Genomic DNA, 23,654 nt, shown 5'->3' on the forward strand with positions numbered 1-23,654 from the left:
CTCCCTGAGAGCATCCAATGAGACAAGGGACAGGAATCTCAGACGGAATTTGATGTTGGTCCTTTCCCCTCCTGACCCCCAAAGGGCCTCGTGGGCTCAACAATCTCTAGTAAATTCAGCACATTCAGGTCCAAAAGTATCCCCGAACAGGGATCTTCCTTAGCCTTGTCTATTAAAAAAGACCGGGAGTGGCTTTTTAAATACATGTGTGGATATGCAGTTCTTCCTAGTTGGCTTTTTCTGATTCTGTCCAAACACAGTCACATCTCCCATGCTAGTATCTATCCAAATACTTTCTTTAAGGAGAATGTCCATTTGTCAGCCACTATTCTAGGTGGGGGTTTCGATATTGACCAAGATGAAATTCCCTGTCCTATGGATCTCTCTAGTGGAGGCGGGGAACAAACCCACCACCTAGCAGCACAGCTGTGACAATCACTGAAGAAAACCACAGAGGCACTGTGGGGGTAGGGACTGCCTGGAGAGTGGGCACTGCTTTGAGTTGGGGAGTCAGGAAAGGCAGCACTGAGAAAATGTTGGTCAAGCACAGACCTGAAGGTGGGGGGGAGGCAGGTCAGAGGGGGCTGGTTCCACTGGCCCCCTCCATGTGCCCACCTTGGGCACCCCTCAGAGAGCTACAGCATGCTTGGTACTTCTACACCCACTGAGGGGAGCACTGGCCAGGCATGGGCACACGTGCAGACATGTGGGCAGATCCAGGAAAGGCAGCAAGATTATCAGCTGAGAATGAGGATGGAGAGGGAGGTATTTGAGGTTTGAGGACAGGACACCAGAAGATGATCCAGAAAAGGGGAAGAGTGAAGTGGCACAGGGACCCACTGAGATGAAAGTGGGACCTGTGAGCACAGTGATGTGTGTTCCTTCAGCCGCACTCACCAGTGTAGGTGAAGATGTGGCCTGGGGAGAGAGCTGTGTTACGCAGGGTTGGGGTTTTGCCAGTGAGGATCATGAGGAAAGAGGGAGCAGCAAAGAACCTGAGGGTGGATGCAAAAGAATAATTATAACACAAGATCATGGAATCTAAGCTAGATAACTAGGAAAGGAGAACTGGAGGGGGTGACAGACAAGGAAAATTAGTAGGATCACTGGATGGTGAGTACTGGTGGGCCACAAATGGTTGGAGTTAAGGTACAGGGGATAGAAGACAGAAGGTGGTGATCAGAGGATGGAATGGTTGAGGAGAGAGTGGATTAGACACTTGCTACTTAAAGTATGGCCCCAGACCAGCAGTTTCTGCAGTATCTGGGGTCTTGTTAAAAATGGCAGAATCTCAGACCCTACCTCAGATCTACTGAATCAGACTCTGCATTCTAATAAGACCCCCAGGTGATTCACACTAAATTCGGGGAAAAACAGCCTTAAACCAGTCACATCTGCACCATGCTGGCTCAATTTGCAGGCAACCAGAAGCCACAGACACCCTATAAAAAAGGGCGAGTGATTAGCATTCTGAGGTTAGGAAATTCCCTGGGGCTCTGTTTCCCCTTCAAACAGCTCCACTTTAAGTCATTCATTTTGGTTTCTTGGGTTTCTATCCAGCTGCCTCATGCTCTTGTTCTGCCAGGCCTTGCAATCTTATGATATGGTTAGCAGGCTTAAAATTCAATTTCCCAAAGAATGCTGCCCCTCCAAATGTTGGTTAGCCTTCCCTCCCTGTCTGTAGGCAAAGAGCATCTCCTTACTTCCTGCAACCAGTTACCTATCTCCACTCTCGTTTGCCGAAGAGAAGGCAATCAGATACTTAGTGTCCTCAATTCAGCCTGTGTAATTCCATGTGTCCATATAGATCTATTCCAAGACCCTAATGCAAAATGTATAGTATTGCCATTTGTGGCTTTTTAGAAGTTTAGCTTCCTGCTATATAATAGTCAGAGTTTTGTATCTTCTAGTATGAGTAGACTGACTTGCCTCTTTATAATTTTATAAAAAAGAGAAAACAGTTGTACACGACATTAGAGTGAAAGATGAGGTTGAGTCTAGTTAATGGAGGCTTTGCCTCCTTAAAAGCTTTATTCATAATAAAAAAAAGTGTGACATTTTCATGAACCCAGACACAACCTCCTGTACAAACACTTGCATGTGAAATAATTTAGAATCTCTAGCTTCTTTAAAGACAAATGATTTCAGATGCTGTCGCATATGAGTTTTACTATGATTACTAATAATCATCAGGTACTATTTGCAGACACCATGCTATACGTTCCATATGTCCTCATCTTACTTAATGCTCACAAGGATTCATACTATTGTTACGCTGGTCCTACAGATGGGGAAACTGAGGCCTAGAAATGTGAAGTGACACAGCCAGTGAGTGGTGGAGCCAAGTTTCAAACCCAAGTGCACCTGATTCCACAGCGGCTCCTCATACACACACACAGGATAACACACAGCTGAAGCCCAAAAGCGTGGCACACACAGCTCCCTCCGAATTCCCGCATCTCTGAGCATACACATAGTCACTACTAAATATTATATGTGCCTACTTGAATTGAGAAGGTGTAAACAAGGGCCTCTAATCTCACTATTGGTAAATATCTGATACAGAGACCCTTGCTTAGATGTGACCGTTTTCTAGATCTGTGATAATTCTTGTAGCTCTTGCTAAGTTACAATAATCAATGAAATGAGCCATCCTGACATCACTCTGCTAACCTGTGATACAGTTATAACAAACTGGCTCATCACTACAGGTACCTGAACACAATCTCTGTTGATTGGTGACCTGGCCTCCGGGAACAGAACCTGTTCTGCTTTCAAGAGAAAATGCCAGCAATGACCTCTTATCTGATCCTTTCCCACACCAAGGCAGATCAAGTTCTTCTTAGGTCAGTTCAGCAAATGCAAATGTGTACAGAAGAAATAGAACCAAATCCAAAGCTTCCCATGTGAATTATCACAAGGCTTTGGACATACCAGTTTCCTTCTTGGCATCACCTAACAGCCCATGATTCAGAGATAACAATGTCCAGCTCTGCCTCCTTTGCTTCCCAAGGATGGTGTGAGGGTGACTAGATGGGCCTGCGGTCCTTGGGTAGGAGGAGCTGAGGTTAATTTAATAAGCCTATGTACACACACAGTGCTGAGAAGCACAAAGTCAAGCCAAGGCACCTGCATATGGTAATTAGGGTTAGGCATTCAGGGCTGATAAAATATTTCTTTTTAAGTCAGTGAGGCCCAAACAAAGCAAACAACAACATTAAAAGTAGCCTCAGAAACTGACCTTCCCATTTCCAAACCTTATCTGCAAAATAGAAAGAGAAATCTCTTGCTTTTATGTAAAAATTATAGGGCAACTTCTTTGGTTTCTCAGATTTTGAAAGGAAGACAAGCTGTAAGAAAATAAATATCCTAGGGCCCATGCTAAGTACATACTTTTTTTTTCATTTTAATGTGTTCTATATCTGGATGAACATTTATTACTCAATATTTACTACTGCCTCAATATTTATTACTGTCTCTATACATACTTCTCTGTCTTAGGTTGTCAAGTCTGATAAGGCAAAGACCAAATATACTTAGTTCTTTTGTAAAGCATGGGAAGCTGTTATGCATAATTAGGCACTTAAAGAGTTTTTGATGAAGATGATTATGAAGAATGAGAATGGTTAATACCATGGTAGGCATGTTTCATGAAACCTTCCTGTCTTTTCTAAAATGTCAGCTGACTGCACTTTCATAGAATCGTAGAGTTAATGGAAGCTTGAGCTTAGAAATCGTGCAGAGCTTGCTAAACAGTGTGTGAGCTGCAGACCAGCAGCATTGGCACCACCCAGGAACTCGTTAGAAAGGCAAACCCTGGGCCTCGCTCCAGACCTACTGAGTCAGAATCTGCACATTTAACAGGATGTATACTAAAGTCTAAGAGGCACCAACTAGAGAACCATCAAGTTCAACTGCTTCATTTTACAGCTGAGAAAGTTTGGGACCCAGACAGGCTAAGTGATTTGTAAGCCCTTCCATATCCTGACCTGGGATTTGTTGCTCTCTATTCCAACCTTCTACAGCCTCTTCTACTTCAGGAGTACTCCTCCTTGCATTTCTCTTCTGTGGGCCTACAGGAACAAAACTGTAAATAAATAACAACCCACCGATTGCAGAGAACACTGCAATAATGGTAATATTTGTTTGCCTCAGTCTTTGTTCTTTTCCTCACTCACATTTGAATACCAATTGTCACCCTCCTAACATATGGTGACTTTTATGGAAAAAACATTAATTTCTTCAGGTGTAAAGAGATTGGCTGTACTTTTGTCCACAACTAAGTTTTTTTTTTTTTTTCGCATTTAGAAATCTGAAAGGAATTTGTTGGCTATAAAAGAAAAATGCTGTCTTGAAGAAGATATGCCTTAAAAACAGCAGAGATTAATCAAATCAATAACGCAAGATGTGGAGTAAAGGTTTGAAAATAATACGTAAATTTTGCTGAAAGCAAAATGTTTAGATTGGTTAGAGACAAGGACAGACTGACCTGTGTTCCATCACTTCCTAAATAAACCCTGGGAGAGACCACCCTATCAAAGAGAGCCAGAAGGGAACAGGCTTACTTAAAAGCACTCTCCTCTCCCTCAAGGCATGGCCTTCATAAGAGAACATCATCCCATCATTTGGGATCAAATCCACGTAAATGAAATGGATCAATAAAAATCCATGAACCCAGAAATATTATTTCCGACATGGCCATTGTTATAAATGTATTCAGCAAATGTCTTGAGGTACAGAAGTAGGAAAATACATAGAAGGTGTCTGCTAGTTTATCTCCTTCAGTGCCAGAGGTTCTGGGTTTGAAGAACTTAGTTGTATGTGACTTTTCATATACTTGTTTATTGAGGTAAGTGGGCTTAAACTTTTAATCTGTTTAGTAAAATCAACTGCAAAAGTATTAAAACCTATTACTAAAGACATTTTGTAGACAAATATCTAAAAAGAATTGAGGTCAATCAATTTCATTGTAATTTGAAGGTTTTTCTTCTCTATCCCTTGGTTAAGTAGGGGTAAGAACTAAGGCCTTCTTCACCAGGGCAAAATACCTTCCTAACATATTATAAGTCATGAACAGACGTACTTTGGAAATTAGAAGATTTGAGTTTAGCACACGGACTGAATCTGAAAAATCATCTAAGGTTGGAAACAAGTTCTCCAAAGAGACACATCTATGCTTCTTTGGAAAAGAGACACATTTTCTTTGGAGAAAACACACATTGACAAGGGTCTCAAATGCAGGCAATCCTTTATCCTTGATTATTATTCCTATATCCTTCCTTATTTTCCCTAAATTTCTTCTTAGGCTCCTGACTCCATACACTAAGGGACAGGCTATTTAGATGACACTGTAGGTACAGAATAAAAAGAGCAATTGACAAAAAAAAAAAAAAAAAAAAAAAATTGTCCAGTGCAGAGATGCTGCTACTTACTGGCTGTTTACACGATGAGGTAAATACTATTATTATTCCCATTTTACACATGAGGAAACTGAAGCATTCAGAGATAACTTATTTGCTCAAGGTTACACAGTAGTATGACAGAGTGAGGCAGAAACTAAAAACGCACGGTCTGGTTCCAGAGTACAGGTGCTTTATTCAACACTTATTTCATTTTTCACCCCTTCACCCACTTCCTTATCGTCCATCTTGCCTGCAAATGCTAGAGTTCCACCTACAGTGGAATTATAAGCTAAGAAGTCACTGATCTCCTGGTCTGGTGATACCCTTGCCAGGACTCAACCTTCGCAGGCCTCCCCTTCCAGTAACAATAACATAGATTAGCAACCAGAGGTCAGACAGGAAGAGTCTACAGATTCCATCCCAAGCAGACTTTCCACCCCTTGATTTCCCCCCCTTACTTCCTATCAGCTCAAACACTAATTTCTGCATTAATATGGGAGCCAAACAGGTAGCCACTTCTTCAGGAATCACATGCCCAGCCTGGAAGGTCATCCCAACACCACTCACGCAAACAAGGCAGCCTCCAGTCATCTACTCCTCGATCGGAAAAAAACAAAAACAAAAACACTTCTGACTGTAATATAATTTGCAGGACTATTATCCTCAGACAATATTGAATTACTTAGGAGTTTAGCATCAAACATAATCACTTCACTTCTGGATGTCTACTCTGTAACAATAATGTGCTAGGCACTACAAAGGCGATCAACAGGAATAACTTATTAACCCTTTCCTCGTGGCAAATTCCCCTTCTGTGAAATTCTTTACCTCCATTTCCTACTTGGTCAACTATTTCAGACTGAGCATATGAGACTCAGGAGAGACACTCACAGTTGGGCCCCTTAAGAGAAAGACCAATAGGGGTGGAGGGGCCTTGAATTGTAGAACTGAAAATACTTCCGTAGAAAGCCAGACACAGAACAAATACTTATTATTATTATTATTATGGTATCACATGCCATGAAGCAAAATCAATTTATTTCATTTATTTATTTTTTTTGAGCCAGGGTCTCGCTCTGTTGCTCAGACTGGAGTACAGTGGCACGACCATGGCTCACTATAGCCTCAAGCTCCCAGATTCAAGTGATTCTCCCACCTCAGCCTCCTGAGTAGCTGGGACTACAGGCACATACCACCACGCCCGGATAATTTTTAAAATTTTTTGTAGAGGTTGAGTTTTGCCATCTTGCCCAGGATGGTCTCAAACTCCTGGGCTCAAGTGATCCTCCCATCAAGGCCTTCCAAAGTGCTGGGATTACAGGCATGAGCCACTGCACCTGGCACAAAATCAATTTATAAGCACCTCATTGAATCTCCACAAAACTACTAGAAAGTCTTTAGAAAGGAATGTTAAAGCAATTGCAATGATGAACAGAGTGACTGCACAATACTCATAATTTTCTAATTTAAGAAATATTGAAGGAGATATAGTCTATTTCATGTATGCCTATTTCGTTTTAGTGACTGGCCTTCGTAGATGGACTAGTGATTTCAGCACCTTCAATTCTATAGGGGTCTTAAGTTTAACAACTGCAAATCCACTAATAATGGAGATTTTCAGAAATACAACTTTAAGTAGTTTATAATCAGGAAGAATACAACCACCCAAATTATTAAGATAAAAGGTAAAACATAAAAGCCATGATTTGGTAGCTAGGTGGGTAGAGGCATTTCCTCTACTCTAAGAAAAACAACAGTGTTGCACAATAAAAACCAGCTGATGGTTGGTTGTGGTCTCTGGGTAAGTAGTGGTAAGGACTGAGGCAAACAACCTCATCTAAAGAGGCAGTCCGTAAACATCCTATATCTAACTCCTTTGGGAGAATTTGAGAATGTAAACCCAGTGTTGGCAGATTTTCTTATTTTTCCTGAGAAGCTAGAAGCCTGGATTTTTATATATCTCACAATGTTTAAATATATACTGCTAATGTAAATTTAAAAAGAATAATCTACTGCCCAGCACTAAGTGAGCAAACAAAATATGCTTGAGGATCAGGTCTGAGGGCCATTTGGAATATGGCTTCTCCCAGATGGGAGTAGGATGGGATTTTGATAGGAAAAGTCTTGAATTTCAGTCCCACAGCTATGACTCTGTGACCTAGGAAAAGTGCTTAAAACGTCTGAGGTGAGTGTCCTGCTGCGGAAAGATACTTGGATACTCATAGCCTATGCAGATAGGCCAAAGAGTATAGTCACTAAGAAAGGATGCAGGCTTTGGGACCAGACTGTCCAGTCCAAATGTGGCCTCACTACTCATCAGGGCAAATCATTCCACCTCCCTGCGTCTCAGTGTGTTCTTCTTTACAATAATGCTGACCTCACAGGGTGTTTAGGAGTTAACAAATATTATCTATTTTTTAACACATATGATTGATAAAACAGAATCCCTTGCTTTCCTTCCCAATCCCCAAGCAAATAAAAAAAAAATAGACTTTAGAACAGGCAACTTCATACTAACATCTTTCTGAACTTGGATATGCAAAGTTCTTTATATACGATATAGCACTGTGTTTTCAAATTGATGTAGCTACAAGAAATTTTTAAAGGTTATTTTATTTTGTAAATTAAATTTTAAAATTTTAGATAGTTATAGATTCACAAGCAGTTACTTATAATAAAGAGGGATCTCATGTACCCACTGCTCAGGTTCCCTTACTGGTAACTTCTTGAAACACTATAGTACAACATTACAACTAAGGTATACACACTGATAGAGGGAAGATATAGAACATTTCCATCACCATGTATTACTCATGTTGCCCTTCTGTAGCCCTACCCACTTCCCTCCTGCCCCTACCACATCCTTAACTCCTAGCAATCGTGAATCTCATCTCTATTTGTATGATTTTATCATTTAAAGAATGTTATATAAATGGAGTCATGTTCCATGTAGCCATTTGGGATTGGGCTTATTCACACAGCATGGCTCTCTGGAGATTCACACTAGCTGCTGCATATATCAATAGCTCCTTTGTTTTATTGTGGAGTAGTATTCCATGATATGGATGTACCGGTTTGTTTAGCCACTCATCCATTAAAGGACATTTGGGTTATTTCCAGTTTTGACTATTACAAATAAGGTTGCTATAAGCATTAATACACAGGTTTTTGTGAGAATGTGACTTTATTTCTCTGGGATTAAATGCTGAGGAGTGAAATTGCTGTATCTCAAAATCCCTGGCCGGGTGCGGTGGCTCACGCCTGTAATCCCAGCACTTTGGGAGGCCGAGGCAGGCAGATCACCTGAGGTCAGGAGTTCAAGACCAGCCTGGCCAACACAGCGAAACCTCATCTCTACTAAAAATACAAAAATCAGCCAGGCATGGTGGCACACGCCTGTAGTCCCAGCTACTCGGGAGGCTGAGGCATGAGAATTACTTGAACCTAGCAGGCAGAGGTTGCAGTGAGCCGAGACTGTGCCACTGTGCTCCAGCCTGGGCAACAGAGTGAGACTTTGTCTCAAAAAAAAAAAGAAAAGAAAAGAAAAAAAACTCCTAAAATTAATTACCTCTGCAAAATCCCTTTTACTATGTTAAAAAAGAAAAAGAAAAAAAGAACCTGATTCACTAGTTCTGGGAATCAAGACGTGAACATCATTGGCGGGGGAGCCATTATTCGGCCTACTACACTCAACTCCTTGTATCTGTAGGTTTCAGTCTTCTGTTAAATGTGGCAAGTCTTCAGCTATGATTGCTCAAGTACTTTTCCAGTCCCTCCCTCTTCCTATGCTTCTTATGGGTCTCTAATGACACAAATGGTAAATGTCAAGTGTAGTTCCACAGGTCCTTGAGGCTCTATATTCTATTTTCTCTCTAGTGTTGAGACAAAATAATTTTGATGGTTCTCTCTTTACTGATTCTTTCCCCTGTCCCCTGCATTCTGTTGTCCAGCCCATCCACTGAGATTTTTATTTGGGTTACTGTATTTTTCTGTTCTAAGATGCCTACTAGGTTCTTCATTATATTTCTTATTTATTTCCTGAGGTTTCTATTTTTTCATTTGCATCCAGCATGTTCAGAATTCCTCAATGATGCATTTTTATGATGGCTGTTTTAAAATCCTTAGCAGACAATTCTAACATCCCTGTCATTTTGGTGCTGGCCTCTGTTGACTGCTTTTTTTTTTTCTACATTCAGTGTGAGATCTTCCTGGTGTTTGGTATCACAAGTGATTTTTTTTTTCATTGAAACCTGGACATTTTGGGTATTATGTTATGAGACTCTGGATCTTACTTAAACTTTCTATTTTAGTTGCCTTCCTCTGTTACCACTCCAAGAAGGGAATGGGGAGACTGTGTTATTATTGCTGGTTCATCCTGATTACTGGGGTAGAATCAGGTTCCCTACTACACCTCCCCTGATACCTGAGGGGGATGCATTCTTACTGCTAGTTAGGAGTGGGAGTTTTGGCTCTCCATCAGGCCTCCAACAATACTTCCTGGCTGGGAGAAACAGTGTTTCTGGTTCCCACATGATGTCCACTAACACCACCCCAGTTGGAGAGGAAAAGGGCTCCTCATTACTGTTAGGAGTTGGGGAAGGTAGAAACCCAGGTTTTGCATGTGGTTTCTACTTACATAGGGTTGAGGTGGAGGCTCTTGTTACTACGCAGCAGAAATGAAAGCCTTGGCTCCCTACTCAGTTTTCCGTGACACTACCCAGTGGTGAGGGCTGGGGTGCCTTGGGACACCCCAGCTTTCAATTTAGAGCTGGCAAGGGTGGAAGTTTAGGCTTCCCTATCAGCTTTTGCTGCTAGGGTGAGGCCATATTTATTTTCTGTGGGGCTTGGCTAGAGTACAACAGTTATTATCTAAAAGTTTTCCATTTTGCTAGGCTCTACCTTTTCTGGTCCTCTGGTTTCAGAAAACAGATTTTTATCTTTTACTTATTTGTTTTTGTATGTGCCTGTTGGTGTTTTCCGCTTGCTGCCTTCTTCATCAGGAATATATGGGATCTCAGTCAGGTGTGGTGGCTCACACCTATAATCCCAGCACTTTGGGAGGCCGAGGCGGGTAGATCACTTGAGGTCAGGAGTTCAAGATCAGCCTGGCCAACATGGTGAAACCCCATCTCTATTAAAAACATAAAAATTAGCCAGGCATCGTGGTGCATGCCTGTAAGTCCAGCTACTTGGGAGGCTGAGGCAGGAGAATCACTTGAACCTGGGAGGTGGAGGTTGTAGTGAGCCAAGATGGTGTCACTGCACTCCAGCATGGGCAACAGAGCGAGACTCCACCTTAGGGAAAAAAAAAAAAAAAAAAAAGGGAATATGTGAGCTCTGGGAAATATGATGCAAAAAGAAAAGCCAGGTAACTCACTATTGTGTGTTGCTTGGGTTTTGAGGTCTATAGATATTCTGCCATCTTTCCTCTACCTTTCAGAGTCTTCTTATGTTTGTTTTATGTACAATGTCTAGGAATTTTAGTTGTACTTAGTGGGAAGAACAGGGAAAAGTATGTCTACTCCATGTTCCTGGAACTAGAACAAATTTTTCATTTCATTTTGAGGTTAAAAATTAGAAACCTCATTAAGTAAGGACATTGCATTTGCTATACTGAAAAGGCTACATTCAATAGTAGCAAAAGTTTACATAAAATCAATTTAAAATACTTTCAAAATACCTTAAGAAAAACTTCAAAACCATGTATTTAACCCTTAAGAAAATCAATTTTAAAATAATATATTTTAAAGTTCTCAAAAGGTACCCAAATGATGTTAGTTAACTTTTTGTTTCAATATATTTCAAGAAAATGAAAGGAAGGGACTTTTTCTATGTGGGTGTCATTTTGCAATTATTACCCTTAATATGAGAGGTTTTTTGTTTTCTTCCTACTCTGGTAATTATTTGAAGGCTTCTTTCTTTCCTAAGCTGTCTATAAGAAGTGGCTACACAGGTCTTATGTAAGACTATATTTATATTATCTCAAAAATTTTCTCCCCAATGGCTTTTTATGGGATTTAAGAGAACTGGATGCACATTATGAGTGTCAGTCACTATATTAGAGCAGACAAGTGCCAAAAATTACATCTATTTTCCTTTAACCAACCCTTTATTATAAGCAAAATGTATAGAGTGGCAAAAACACAGTGAAAAGGAATGGAAATCTATGTGAAATACATTAAGATGAAGTCTGTCTTCTTTTTTTACAGTTCAACATGAAAGGTTACTGTTAAGAAATTTGAGAGAAAGTATCAGAGTCAAATAAGATACAATAAATGGCAAGAAATGTATAAATACAAATACTCTTCAAATTGATGAACACACTTTAAAACAATCTAGGAGTAGCTCTGAATTAAGATGGTTGTTGGGCCTTTACTTGGAATAGTTCTTAGAAAAATCAGGGCTCTGATTTTATGCTCCATGTGCCAATTAGAAGCAAATGGCGATTCCTCCAGCTAGACTCTAAATTCATCACATTATTGCTGCATATAGCCATTTTCTCTTCCTTCATTGAACAGAAGGAAAGTGCATGGTACAGTAGTCAGTGAAATGTAAAATAAGGATTAACAAGCCATTCTGGAGATTTAGCAAAATGAAGCTTCATCAACCAGCTTGACTCACAGCCAATCCAGCAAAAAGCACCCTAGAAAGAAAACTAAACAGTGAAGTGACAAGTAGCACAAAAAATTAAATAACTCAGGCATTAAAATCATGAAAAGGTGCATTGTGTTCTGTGGTCAACCAAGCCCATTACTAGAATAACAAGAGTCTATCCTGTACTCAATATGCAAGTCCAAAACAGCCCACTGGCCTACTGTGAAATCTGCTTAGGAAAGAAAATAGTACATTACCCTACCTATCTCCACAGAAGTAAATTTACCAACAGAGAGGAATAGAGGAATATATAGGATTTTGTGAGGACTTATTTTCCCTTTATGTGAAAAGGACACATGCCACATCCTTACAGAGCTGAGGTATAGCAAAGGCTATACCATCTCCAGGTGCCTGAGACCTAGAAATAATGTTGAATAAATTTGAGTTTTGTTTGGTTAGAGTAAGTCTTTCATATGCAAAACTGAATTGTTAATACAGTCAGGTAAACCTAAGTACACTGTCAATATTTGAAGTCTTTGAATGCTTAACGTTATAGCATGCATTTTGGTCAATTATGTTTTTTTGGTTTAGGATCTTTTTCATACACAATTCTAATTCTTCTAGCAAGTAGTTACACTTGTAATCTGGCTTGTTTTTACAGGCTATTTCATAATAGAATTTTGCCTTATTTAATAATGAATATTTACTCTAAATCAGAATTTATTACTGAGAGTACTGTAAAAAGAAGTCATCTATCTAGTTCATTTTTTCATCTTCAGACAGGAATACATTAAAGTAGTTCAAGGCAAACATGAGTAGTTCTTACTCTCACTGTTGGGGAAGAAGGCAAGAAATGTACGTGTGTGTGTGTGCATAAAAGGATGCAATAACAGGACATAAAAGAAAAAATTTTTGAAACATATAGAAGTGGAATAGTCTATGGAATATATAAAAATGCCTACGTATTGATAAGAAAAACACAAACAGCCCAAACAAAAAACAGGCAAAAGATACAAACAAATATCTCTCATGAGAAAAAGCACAAATTGTTCATAATTGTAGGAAAAGATGTTCCACCTCATTGGCAGGGAAATGCAAATTGAGGCCCATAATAAGATATTATTTCATATCTACTAGACAAGCAAATTAAAAAATATAACGTTAGGTTATGGTGTGGAGGAAGTGCATTGGGGTACTCTCATGTACTGCTTGTGAGAAAGTAAACTGATATAACCACATTGAAAAAATTTTCTCATTGCCTTTTAAAATGTACATGTCCATGACTGATGATAAGTACTTCTATTCTAAGGTAGATATCTGAGAGCAGGCATCAGTTTGCTGACCCCTACTCCATGGCCCACAAGCTAAGAATTATTTTACATTTTTAAAGAGCTGTAGAAGCGGCCGGGCGTGGTGGCTCATGCCTGTAATCCCAGCACTGTGGGAGGCCAAGGCGGGCGGATCCCGAGGTCAGGAGATCAAGATCAGCCTGACCAACATGGTGAAACCCTGTCTCTACTAAAAATACAAAAATTAGCCGGGTTTGGTGGCATGTGCCTGTAATCCCAGCTATTCTGGAGGCTGAGGCAGGAGAATCGTTTGAACCCGGGAGGTGGAGGTTGCAGTGAGCCGAGATCACACCATCGCACTTTAGCCTGGGCAACAGAACGAGACTCTGTCTCAAAAAAAAAAAAAAGAATTTTAGAAGCATCAGCAGCAACAGTGACTATATGTGCCCTTATCACGCCTAAAATATTTAGTGCCTCGCCATTTACAGAAAAAATTTGCTGACCCATTTTAAAGAAACTCTTGCATATTCTTTGCATTGTGTTAATAATAGAGCAGAATGATAAAACCCAAATGTCTATCAACAGGAGAGTGGATAAGTCAATTGTGGAATATTCATACAACAGAACTGTATTCAGCAATGAAAATGAACCACAGCTAGATGCAACATACTGTAATCTCAATAATAACTGAGTAAAAGAAGCAAGTCACAGGGCACACTGAGTAGGACTCGACTTGCATAAAGTTACAGAACAAGCCCAGCTAATGTTTCGGGGATAAACGCATGCATGTGGCTCTGCGGCTGCAGGAGAACAAACCCTCGGCTGCAAGGCTACACTGCAGTCAGTCACCTGGGCTGCCCAGGCACCCCGCGCTGGGGCCAGAGACCCAAATAAGCCATTATGCATGTTGTCCACTATGATTTAAAGAATTTTGACAATTTTAGGAAAGGGAAGACATCTGAGGTGTCATTGGGCCCCTCCTAAATACATATCAAAGATCAGTGAGGGAAAAAAATACTGATTTAAAGCTTAAGATTTCTCAGAACCAACATTTACTCTAATTTTAAAATACTTTTGTACTATCTAATTACCTCATTTTTTTTCCCAAAAAGAACTCCTTACTATCTATTATCTCAAGAGAGCTTTGGGTCTGGGTGTGCTTCTTTAATTATGTATTATTTACCTCCCAACTCCTTCCTAAAAGGATTTGAAGCAGCCTGAGTAATTTACATGTTTATGAAAAAATGTACTAGACACAAGTGGAACATTGTGTTTCAACAGTAGTTCATTAGAATTACAACTGGTTATCAATGCTATTTTTATGATCTTTAATCCTCCAAAGTCCATTACCCTTCAAAAGAATAGTTCCTGGCACTAAAATAAGCATTCCATAATCATTATTAACTGCGGATTTTTTTCACCTCTCTTATTTTTTTCTCTACTGCATTTAACACCATAATGTGTTTATCCTTGTTAAAGTTAGGGAGTTAGGGTTAGGGCTAGGGTTAGGACAAATTGCAAAATGACTATAATACAAATAGCAAAATGACTATAATACAAATAGCAAAATGACTATAATACAAAATAGACAAATAGCAAAATGACTATAATATCTTTTGGTGTAATCAGAGAGAGCTGGGTAAGGAGATCTAGAAAACAGTGGGAAAGTATTAAGTCACAAAAAAAGAGCCCAAATAAATCTGCCTTGCCTATTTAATACTAACAAACAAATATTTGAACAGACAAGCAAACTAACCCCACCACCCACCTTCAGAAAAGAAGCTAGCTTAACATGCCAGTGGAAAGATATAAAAATGCTAAACTCTAACAAGAGCAAAGGAAAGTTATTACGGAAAATATCAAAGTGAAAGGATTTAGATAAATTGAAGAGGTTCATTTATCATCCTTAAGGAAAAAAGGTAAATCAGCAAAGGACAGTTTCTTTCTTGTCAACAATAGCTGATCTATTTGTTTTTAGCTTTGTGAGAAAGCATTGTACCACATTCTTATTGTTCACCGCTGTAATTCAATATGCTAAATGATCTTTACAAGTGGAGATTTATCACAATTCTGTTAAGAACTGTGAAAGATCTGAGATTTCATCCAACTTACAAGTTAACAAGTTGCCCTGCACATTTTTACAGATGCTGGAAGAAGATACAAAACTCCTGGGTCTGAGCCAAAGGACTTAATTATTTACAGGATAGTTAACAGCATTAAGTTTCATGTTCAGTCACTTCTACTTGGTGTCCAAATACAGTGGGCACTGTGGAGGGACTCAGGCAGGTGCTGTGCATGCAGTGGGTTTGCATCATACTTAAAGAACCCTGATGGGCCAGGTGCGGTGGCTCACACCTGTAATCCCAGCACTTTGGGGGCCGAGGCGGGAGGATCACGAGGTCAGGAGATCGAGGCCATCCTGGCTAACACAGTGAAACCCCGTCTCTACTAAAAATACAAAAAATTAGCTAGGTGTGGTGGTGGGTGCCTGTAGTCCCAGCTACTTGGGAGGCTGAGGCCGAGGCAGGAGAATGGCGTGAACCCAGGAGGCGGAGCTTGCAGTGAGCCGAGATTGCATCCGAGATCGCACCACTGCACACTCCAGTCTGGGCGACAGAGCGAGACTCCGTCTCAAAAAAAAAAAAAAAAAAAAGAACTCAAGAACCGAGTTTAGGGAACATGAACTGTTCATAATGGAGCCTTGCCCACTGGGAGACATTATCTTTATTGGATTGTACAGTAAACAAACCTACCCTTTGCTCTGGAGGGAAACACTATCTTTAGCTTCTACAGCTTTATCTTCTACAGCTACATTACAAACATCCTTGAAAAGACAGTTTAGAACAAAAGGGTTGTTAGTGCCTCTGCTTGCATGACATGCAGAAACGTGAGAGTCCATGAAGAATGATCTCCCAGCATGCTCATTTAAAAAACAAAAACAAACCTGTGAGAGAAGATGTTGATTGAAATTGCATTAAAATTATAGATTAATTTAAAAAATCAAAGATGATCCTATATTGAGTCTCTCAATCCATAAACTCTGCATATATCTTTCCACTTACTCTTAGCTCTTTTATGCATTTCAATAGTTCTGTAATTCTCTTCACAAAGGGCCATGAGTAGTTTCTGTTGCTAATGTCAATGGTATTTTTATATAATTAAAACAATCTCAAACAATTACCTACTTTTCCTGGTGTACAGGAATACAACCATGACATGTCCCACAATTTTTCTACACTCTCTCCCAGGTAATTTGTGGAACTCCCTCTTGGCTTTATCAATCGATAGCATTCTACAAATATTCAGTGAGTATTCTACGTCCCTGGGGTGGACTATAAAACAGGAACACATCTATGGAGCTCTTATTCTGTGCCAGACTCTGTTCTGATGCTTTCTATATATTAGCTCTTTTATTTCCCACAAAACCCTATGAGACATTCTGTTATTTAGATGAGGACAATTAAAAAGATAGGATATGTAACTTCCCCAACACCACAAATAAGTGATTGGTTCCTACAGACTAGATCCAATGCTAGACACTGAGGAAATAAATATTAAGATGTGACATCTGCCTTCAAGAAGCTCATAGTCCAGTGGGAGAAAGAAACACCACTAACCAGCAATTACAGCAGTGTGAAAGGCATTTTGAAAGGGATGTAATAGAGCACGTGGGAATGCAAATGAGGGACATTGAAACCAGATTAGGTTGAGGTGGTTGGCCAATCAGGATCAGCTTCTCAGAGAATAGGACACCTGAAGAGGGAAGTCAGCTGACGAACTCTAGGGAGTGGTTTATGAAAGCCTCGGGCCACACGTGAGGAACTCTGAGTTATATAACTAGAACACAGATCACACAGCAGAATGCAAGGATTGAGGCTGACTGACCACCAGGGGTCTGATCGCTAAAGACTGTATGCCACGTTAAGGAGTTAGATCTCTTACCTGGAGACAATGTTCAGAAAAATTAATGAAGGATTTTAAAGAATGACCTGAGCAGATTAGCATGTTAGAAAATTCTCCCTGGCAGGAGGGTGGAAAATATTGATAATATAGTCCTAGCCAAGTCTGGCAGAATGGAGACTAGCTAATACAGGAACATATGTCATCGGGATGATAAGGGTCTGAACTAAGAGAATGGCCAAAGGACTTGAAATCAAAAGCAGATTCAATATTTAATAGATAGAGCATACAGACCTTGAAGGATGAAGAGGCATCAAGAGTGATTTCCTGTTTTATTTGCCTCATCTATTGAATGGGAGACAGTAAGGCAAAGACTACAGGAAGATGTAAGATGTGGAAGAGGGAAGCATATTGGGACACACTGACAAGCTGGTTATTTGCACATGCCGAATTAGAGTTTCATATAGCAAAAATTCATTTTGTATCAGGCACCTAAGGGATTCTCCAAAAGACGCACTAAACACAATTCTTTTCTCCTATGATCTAGTACAGAATCATGTTTCACTTAATGACGGGGATACATCCTAAGAAATGCATCATTGGGCAACTTCATCATGCGAACATCATACAATGTACTTACACAAACCTAGATGGTATAGTGTACTACATACCTAGGCTATATGGGGTATCCTATTGCTCCTAGGCTACAAACCTGTACAGCATGTTACTGTACTGAATATTGTAAGGCCATTATAACAACATAGAAAAGATACAGTAATAATATGATTTTATAATCTTATGGGACCACTGTTTTATATGTGATCCATCACTGACAAAAATGTTGGTATGTGGTACATGATTATACACATATATAAATAAACAATTCACAGTAGGACTTGGTAAATGCTAAACTCCATGAAAGCTTCAACAAGCAGTCAAGGACCAGTTTTATCAATGGGATTTAAAAAATGCATCCTAAGTCACAGGATGAAGAAAGAAGAAGAAGAAGAAAAAAAAAAAACAAAAAAACACCCTGTCCAGGTGCAGTGGCTCACACCTAAAATCTTTTGGAAGGGTAAGGCGGGAGAATTGCTTGAGCCTAGAAGTTCAACCCTGTAGTAAGCTATGACTGCATCACTGCACTCCAGCCTCAGCAACACAGCAAGACTTTGTCTCAAAAAAAAAAAAAAAAAGAAAAAGAAAAAAAAAGAAACAAAACTTGGATAATATTAGTTTAGACATCTGTCTGAATAAAAGTAAATCCAGGCTGGGTGCAATGGCTTACACATGTAACCCCAACACTTTGGGAGGCTAAGGAAGGTGGATGGTTTGATCTCAGGAGTTCAGGACCAGCCTGAGCAACATGGCAAAACCTCATCTCTGCAAAAAAAAAAAAAAAAAAAAAAGAAAAAAAAGAAAAATTAGCTGGGCATGGTGGTGTGCACCTATGGTTCCAGGCTACTTGAGGGGCTGAGGCGGGAGGATTGCTTGAGAGTGGGAGGTCAAGGCTGCAGTGAGCTGTGTTCACTCCACGGCAGTCCAGTGCAGGTGACAAAGCAAGACTCTGTCTCAAAAAATAAAATCCATTTGTGAATATTAAAATGACAATATCATTTCCTATAATGAGGCAGTGAAGAAATACATTTATTCTGAATATAATTTGATCTCTGTTAAATATGACAAATCCATAGAATCTTTACATGTCAGAATGAAGGGGTTTCTAAATGTCAACTAACCATCAAATGTTGATGTCCCTCTACAGATTCAGCAATATTAGCTTGATCCAAAATTGTATACCTCGTCATGGAACTGATTCAACAAATGAAACAGCATTACAACTTTTAAAATTAAGTTCTTCATTGAGCAGTATGCTTTTCTCCACCTCATATAGGAAAAATAATGAAAATTGTTTCTCAAGTTCATGGTATATACCACTTTACCTACGTCATAAGGACATGGACCTGATTTAATAAATCACTTTTAATCCCTAACTGATCTCAAAACTAATGCCGATTTCTTGTGGTAGTTAGCTTTAACAAGAGAAATTATATGAGAATTGACAGAGAAAGCACAAAACACGCCTTGTGTCAGATCTCTCTTTAAATCTCAACTCAAAACCTTCTTAGCTGCATGATATAGGCAAGTCACACCACCACTTCAACTAGATTTTCTTTCCTACAAAGCAAAAATTGTGAGGCCTTAATGTACAATACATATTACTGTGTTTAAAAAATACTTGATCCTTAATAAATGTTTAATAAGTGAAGACATATACTAAAAACAACAACAAAACAGAGAAAATGGTATGCTGACAGCATACAGCCTTCTTGGCACCATCACAACCAGCTGCACAGAGAACAAAACTGACTGTATGCCTTACCTGAATCTGCCCCAGGTAAGGCATCTACCTTCAGTGGGTGAGCCATGAATCCAGGATGCAGCTAGAATTGGGGAGATAATCTAATATGATTAATTTTAAAAAGTCTGAGGGTGGTCCGAAAGTCTAGAAACCAATGAAGACCCATGTATAATTAATGATATGTTCATTTTACTTCACATATGTTCTAGAACATAGATGTTTCCAGACTTTATGAACAATCCATGTAATCAACACATAAATGCTTTCGCATTTTATCACAAAGCTGAAGTCTCTCCCCCATGCAAATCCATCATTCTCAAAATTGCAGTTAACTGTCTTCCTTTCAAGATTGTCTCTGAGGTTCCTCTTTCACTTAGACACAAATGTAGGCACAGACAAGAGGGTAGACACGTTGCTTTTACAACATGATCATGTCTTGTATGCCATACCCCCAGATGTGGCCCTGAGCCCACCTTACACCATAAATGATGTGAGACTGACCACCAAGACCAAGCAGCACAATATCGTGTTAGGGAAACCTGTGCACAAGAAATCACCCTCTCTGGACGATCAGCCACATGCAGTAGCAACTGAATTTGATCGTTGTTGATGAAAATAACCTCAGGAAGGAGTGTTCATCTAACGTTCCGAAATAAAGCAGCAATCTACACTGTGACAATCACGGTGTGGTCTGTAAACCAAACGGCCTGCCTTGCCCTGGCCAATTCTGCAGGACATAATGGCCAGGCTTCAGGAGGAGGTATAGCCCCTCCCTCACTTCCTGGCATCTCATTCAAACTGGGTTCATGCCAGAGACAGGCAGTTCACACCCTGCAGTCTGCTGTGGGGTGGGGGCTGACATTCTAGAGGATGCTGTGGTAGGGCTCACTGCGGTTCTCCCCAGCTGAGAGCGTGTGGTGGAGCAGGGGGCCACCATAGGAAAATGTTTTCTTGTCTTTTTTTGTTTTTCATCTTCTTCCTCTCTACCTATACCCCAGGAGGGACGTCGTCCTAAAAGTCAGGCCAGGCTAAACTTATTATGAAATTAAGTCTTTCAGATAAATATGTTCAATACCTTATCCACATGAGCAAATTAAGCTAGAACCTTCCTCACACATTCAGATGGGGGCAGGCAGGTAATTTATTGAAGCAAATGTGTTTTCAAGCCAGCTTTTAAACAAGATTTCTAATTATCAGTGTGCTTTTCACTCAGCAACCCTCCTCCACCTCTTCAACATCATTTTTGCAACTCTTGGTTCAAGAGCCACTTAAGAAATAAATGATTCATGGCAACTGAAAGCATGACAATTTTCTGTGAGGCCTAATGGTTGGGTTTCTAGGTCTATGGGGGATAAAAATACGCTACCCCTTAACCCTCTCAACTTCTTTTATGGGAAAAAGAGACCCAGAAACACCAATATTAAGATCCAAGCTCTCCTTTGCAATATATATATATTTTCCCCTAGAACTTAAAATTCTAGCTTTGAGGGAAAAAAATTAAACTTCTTCAGAAAAAAGAAAAGCTAGCAAAAATGAACACTCTGGTTCTATCCCAAGATGGGATATATTGAGTCCTGTATCTGAGAGATGGACCATGTTCACTCATGAAACAACCCTCAAAGGTGTTCTGAATTTTGCAGGGCTGTTCTTACCATTTTCACACAGGCAGGACTCTCTACCAAAAGAAGCAGATTGCTTTGCCAGCCATAACATGCACCAGCTGTGTGACCTTGAGCCAGATGCTTAATCACACTGGGCATGTTCCTTAATCTGGAGGCTAGGAAAAATATGCTTTTCTTACAGGGTTGTTTTGAGAATTAAATGGAATATTAAAGTAAAAGTACAGTCTTTAGACACAATATTTCTCAAAGATTGGCCCATGAACTCCCTGCATCAAGTCATTTGAAGGTTTAACGAAGTCTTTGATGCCAGTCCACGTCATTAGATGAGGACCAGGTCCACAAATTGGCATTTTAAAAAACCATTTTAACAAGTTCATTAGGTCTAGTGTACTCACGGGGCTGTGAGGTCCAATCTGGGTTTGGACAGAGGACAGAGGACAAAAGAGGAGCCCAGCATTTCAGCATCAAGTCAGCATGCTGCCTGTTCTATTCTCACCAAGTATCCTGGTTTTGAGTTCCCAGCATCGCTGTCTTGGATTCCAATTCATCCTTTGTGCTGCTACCAGAGTTATCTTCCTAAATATAAACCTGGCCATGCTGCTTCCCGATCCTGAGTACAGGCACCCAACCTCAACTCTCTGCCCTTCTGGCCTCTGTCAACTGCCTGCATATACTCTGTCCAGGGTGGTCTCAATTTATGCAAACCCTGGTTGTTTTGGTCACATTTCAGCGTAAATGTCTCTTCCTCAGGGGGACCCTCCCTGGCCTCCCAGTCACTCCTAACGATGTATATATATTTTACTCTCTGCTAAAACCAAATGTCTACTACTGATAATCCCTTGGTTAGGTGATTGTCTCTTTCCACTAGGAAGTAAGGGTAGATAGCCTGTTTGCTTCTATATGTACTACCTATCCCTGTGCCTGCTACATACTAGGTACTCAATAAATGTATGCTGCATGCCCCCTTAATTAATTATTGGCCTGCACCACTGCCAGCCTTGGCAAGGTTCTCACGCTATATGTGTAAGGCTGATAAATACAAAAGCTGCATTTCTTACCATGCAACAGGACAACAGCAGAGTGGTATTTGCTTTGTGCAATATCTGTGCTCAGGGAAAATGAATGAATAAACAGAATTTCTGTAAAAGGACTCCATTAAAGAAGGCTGGCATTTAAATAATTCTTAGGAAGAAGTTTGTTAAGTGAAGCGTTTTGTCTTAATTTTTTTGTACAACTGGATATTCACGTAAATTTCACATTGGATTTCCTTAAAACAGCTCTGCATCCTTGTTATTAACACCAAAATCACCTCACTTAAATTTTCCTACTTACTAATAAAAATAAAACTACTATATTTGGAAGAAATAATTCCTTAATAATAAAGCAATGAGGTCCAGAGAGTATTGTAAGGCACTCATGTTGTAAGTGTTCTCAGCTCCTTTAGAAACTGTAGAGCCGTGGGGCACAGCCAATGGTCCTTGCGTATGGCCCTCTGGAAAATGAACATGCATTGTGACCCCAGAAAGTCTAGAGAAGAGACTTCACAAAGATCACTTTATAAAAAAGGCTACCGAAATGAATCTCTGCCCAACTCCTGGACTTGATAATATATAAAAAGGGATTTTAGAGGCCCATAGATGTATTAAGAATAAAAGAAAACTACGAAAAGATGACAGCTCAATTTTGGTAGTGGCCTCCTCTCTCTAATACAGCAAAATTATGTCCTACACAATAGTTTTCCAGCAAAAACTCTGCCATCCGTCTTTCTTGCAAGTGAAAAGTGAAGTGAACAATCTCTACTTGAGAACTTTAATTGGTTCTGCTGTGTGTGTCCTTTGGGCTAGTGAGTTTCAAGTGAACTGACAGCAGATGAGCGGGGAGGGTGCACGGCTTTGGTTTACAGAGCCTTACAAAAAGGAAAAATGGAAATACGAGGTTGCAAAGTAGGACGCCCAGTTAAGAAAGGAAAATCAGGCCCCTGGTAGGTTGCCTCATGATGAGATAAGTACAGGCCTTGCCTGGAATGGTTTCTGGCCTGCTGGGGGCACATGGCTGTCAGGAATTTACTGATGAGAACACAGGCCTAAAGGGAAGAAGTCACACCAGCCAGGTGGGCATAGGTGCCACTTAGCAGAACTCATTCTCTTCAGCTGAAGCTGAAAGCGAACAGAGGGATGAGGAAGAGTTGTTTCTTTTTTAATCTCTTTTCATCCTTTTTCAAAACTCCCTGCTACCCCTTCCACAATTGCTCTCATTACCTACAACAGACAGGTATTACACCCTATGCACCAGTGGTTCTCAGTGCTGGCTGCATCCCCAGGGAAAGCATTTAAAAACTACCAAGGTTGGGGCCCCAACCCCAGGGCACTTTAACCAGAATTACTGGGGGTGGGCCCTGGAAATCAGTTATAGTAAATGTGAAACTTCCCCAGGTGATGTTAATCACAGCCAACATGGAGAACCACCCTCTAAAAAGCATCACCAGAGC

General features: G+C 40.1%; 1 protein-coding gene across 2 annotated transcripts in view; it reads right to left on the bottom strand.

Annotated features, from left to right (window-relative positions):
* Positions 1-23,654, bottom strand: part of PAG1 (phosphoprotein membrane anchor with glycosphingolipid microdomains 1) — a 152,718-nt gene that overhangs the window by 114,232 nt on the left and 14,832 nt on the right. The window contains exon 1 of one of the 2 annotated variants that reach the window (XM_054498165.2): positions 3,990-4,068. The exons of the other annotated variant lie outside the window; for it this stretch is intronic. The gene's annotated coding sequence lies outside the window, so the exon portion shown is untranslated. Of the gene's footprint in view, positions 1-3,989; positions 4,069-23,654 lie in introns of those variants that run through there. 2 annotated transcript variants of the gene reach the window in all.

Source organism: Pongo pygmaeus, chromosome 7, assembly GCF_028885625.2.
Source record: "Pongo pygmaeus isolate AG05252 chromosome 7, NHGRI_mPonPyg2-v2.0_pri, whole genome shotgun sequence".
Lineage (NCBI taxonomy): Eukaryota > Metazoa > Chordata > Mammalia > Primates > Hominidae > Pongo > Pongo pygmaeus.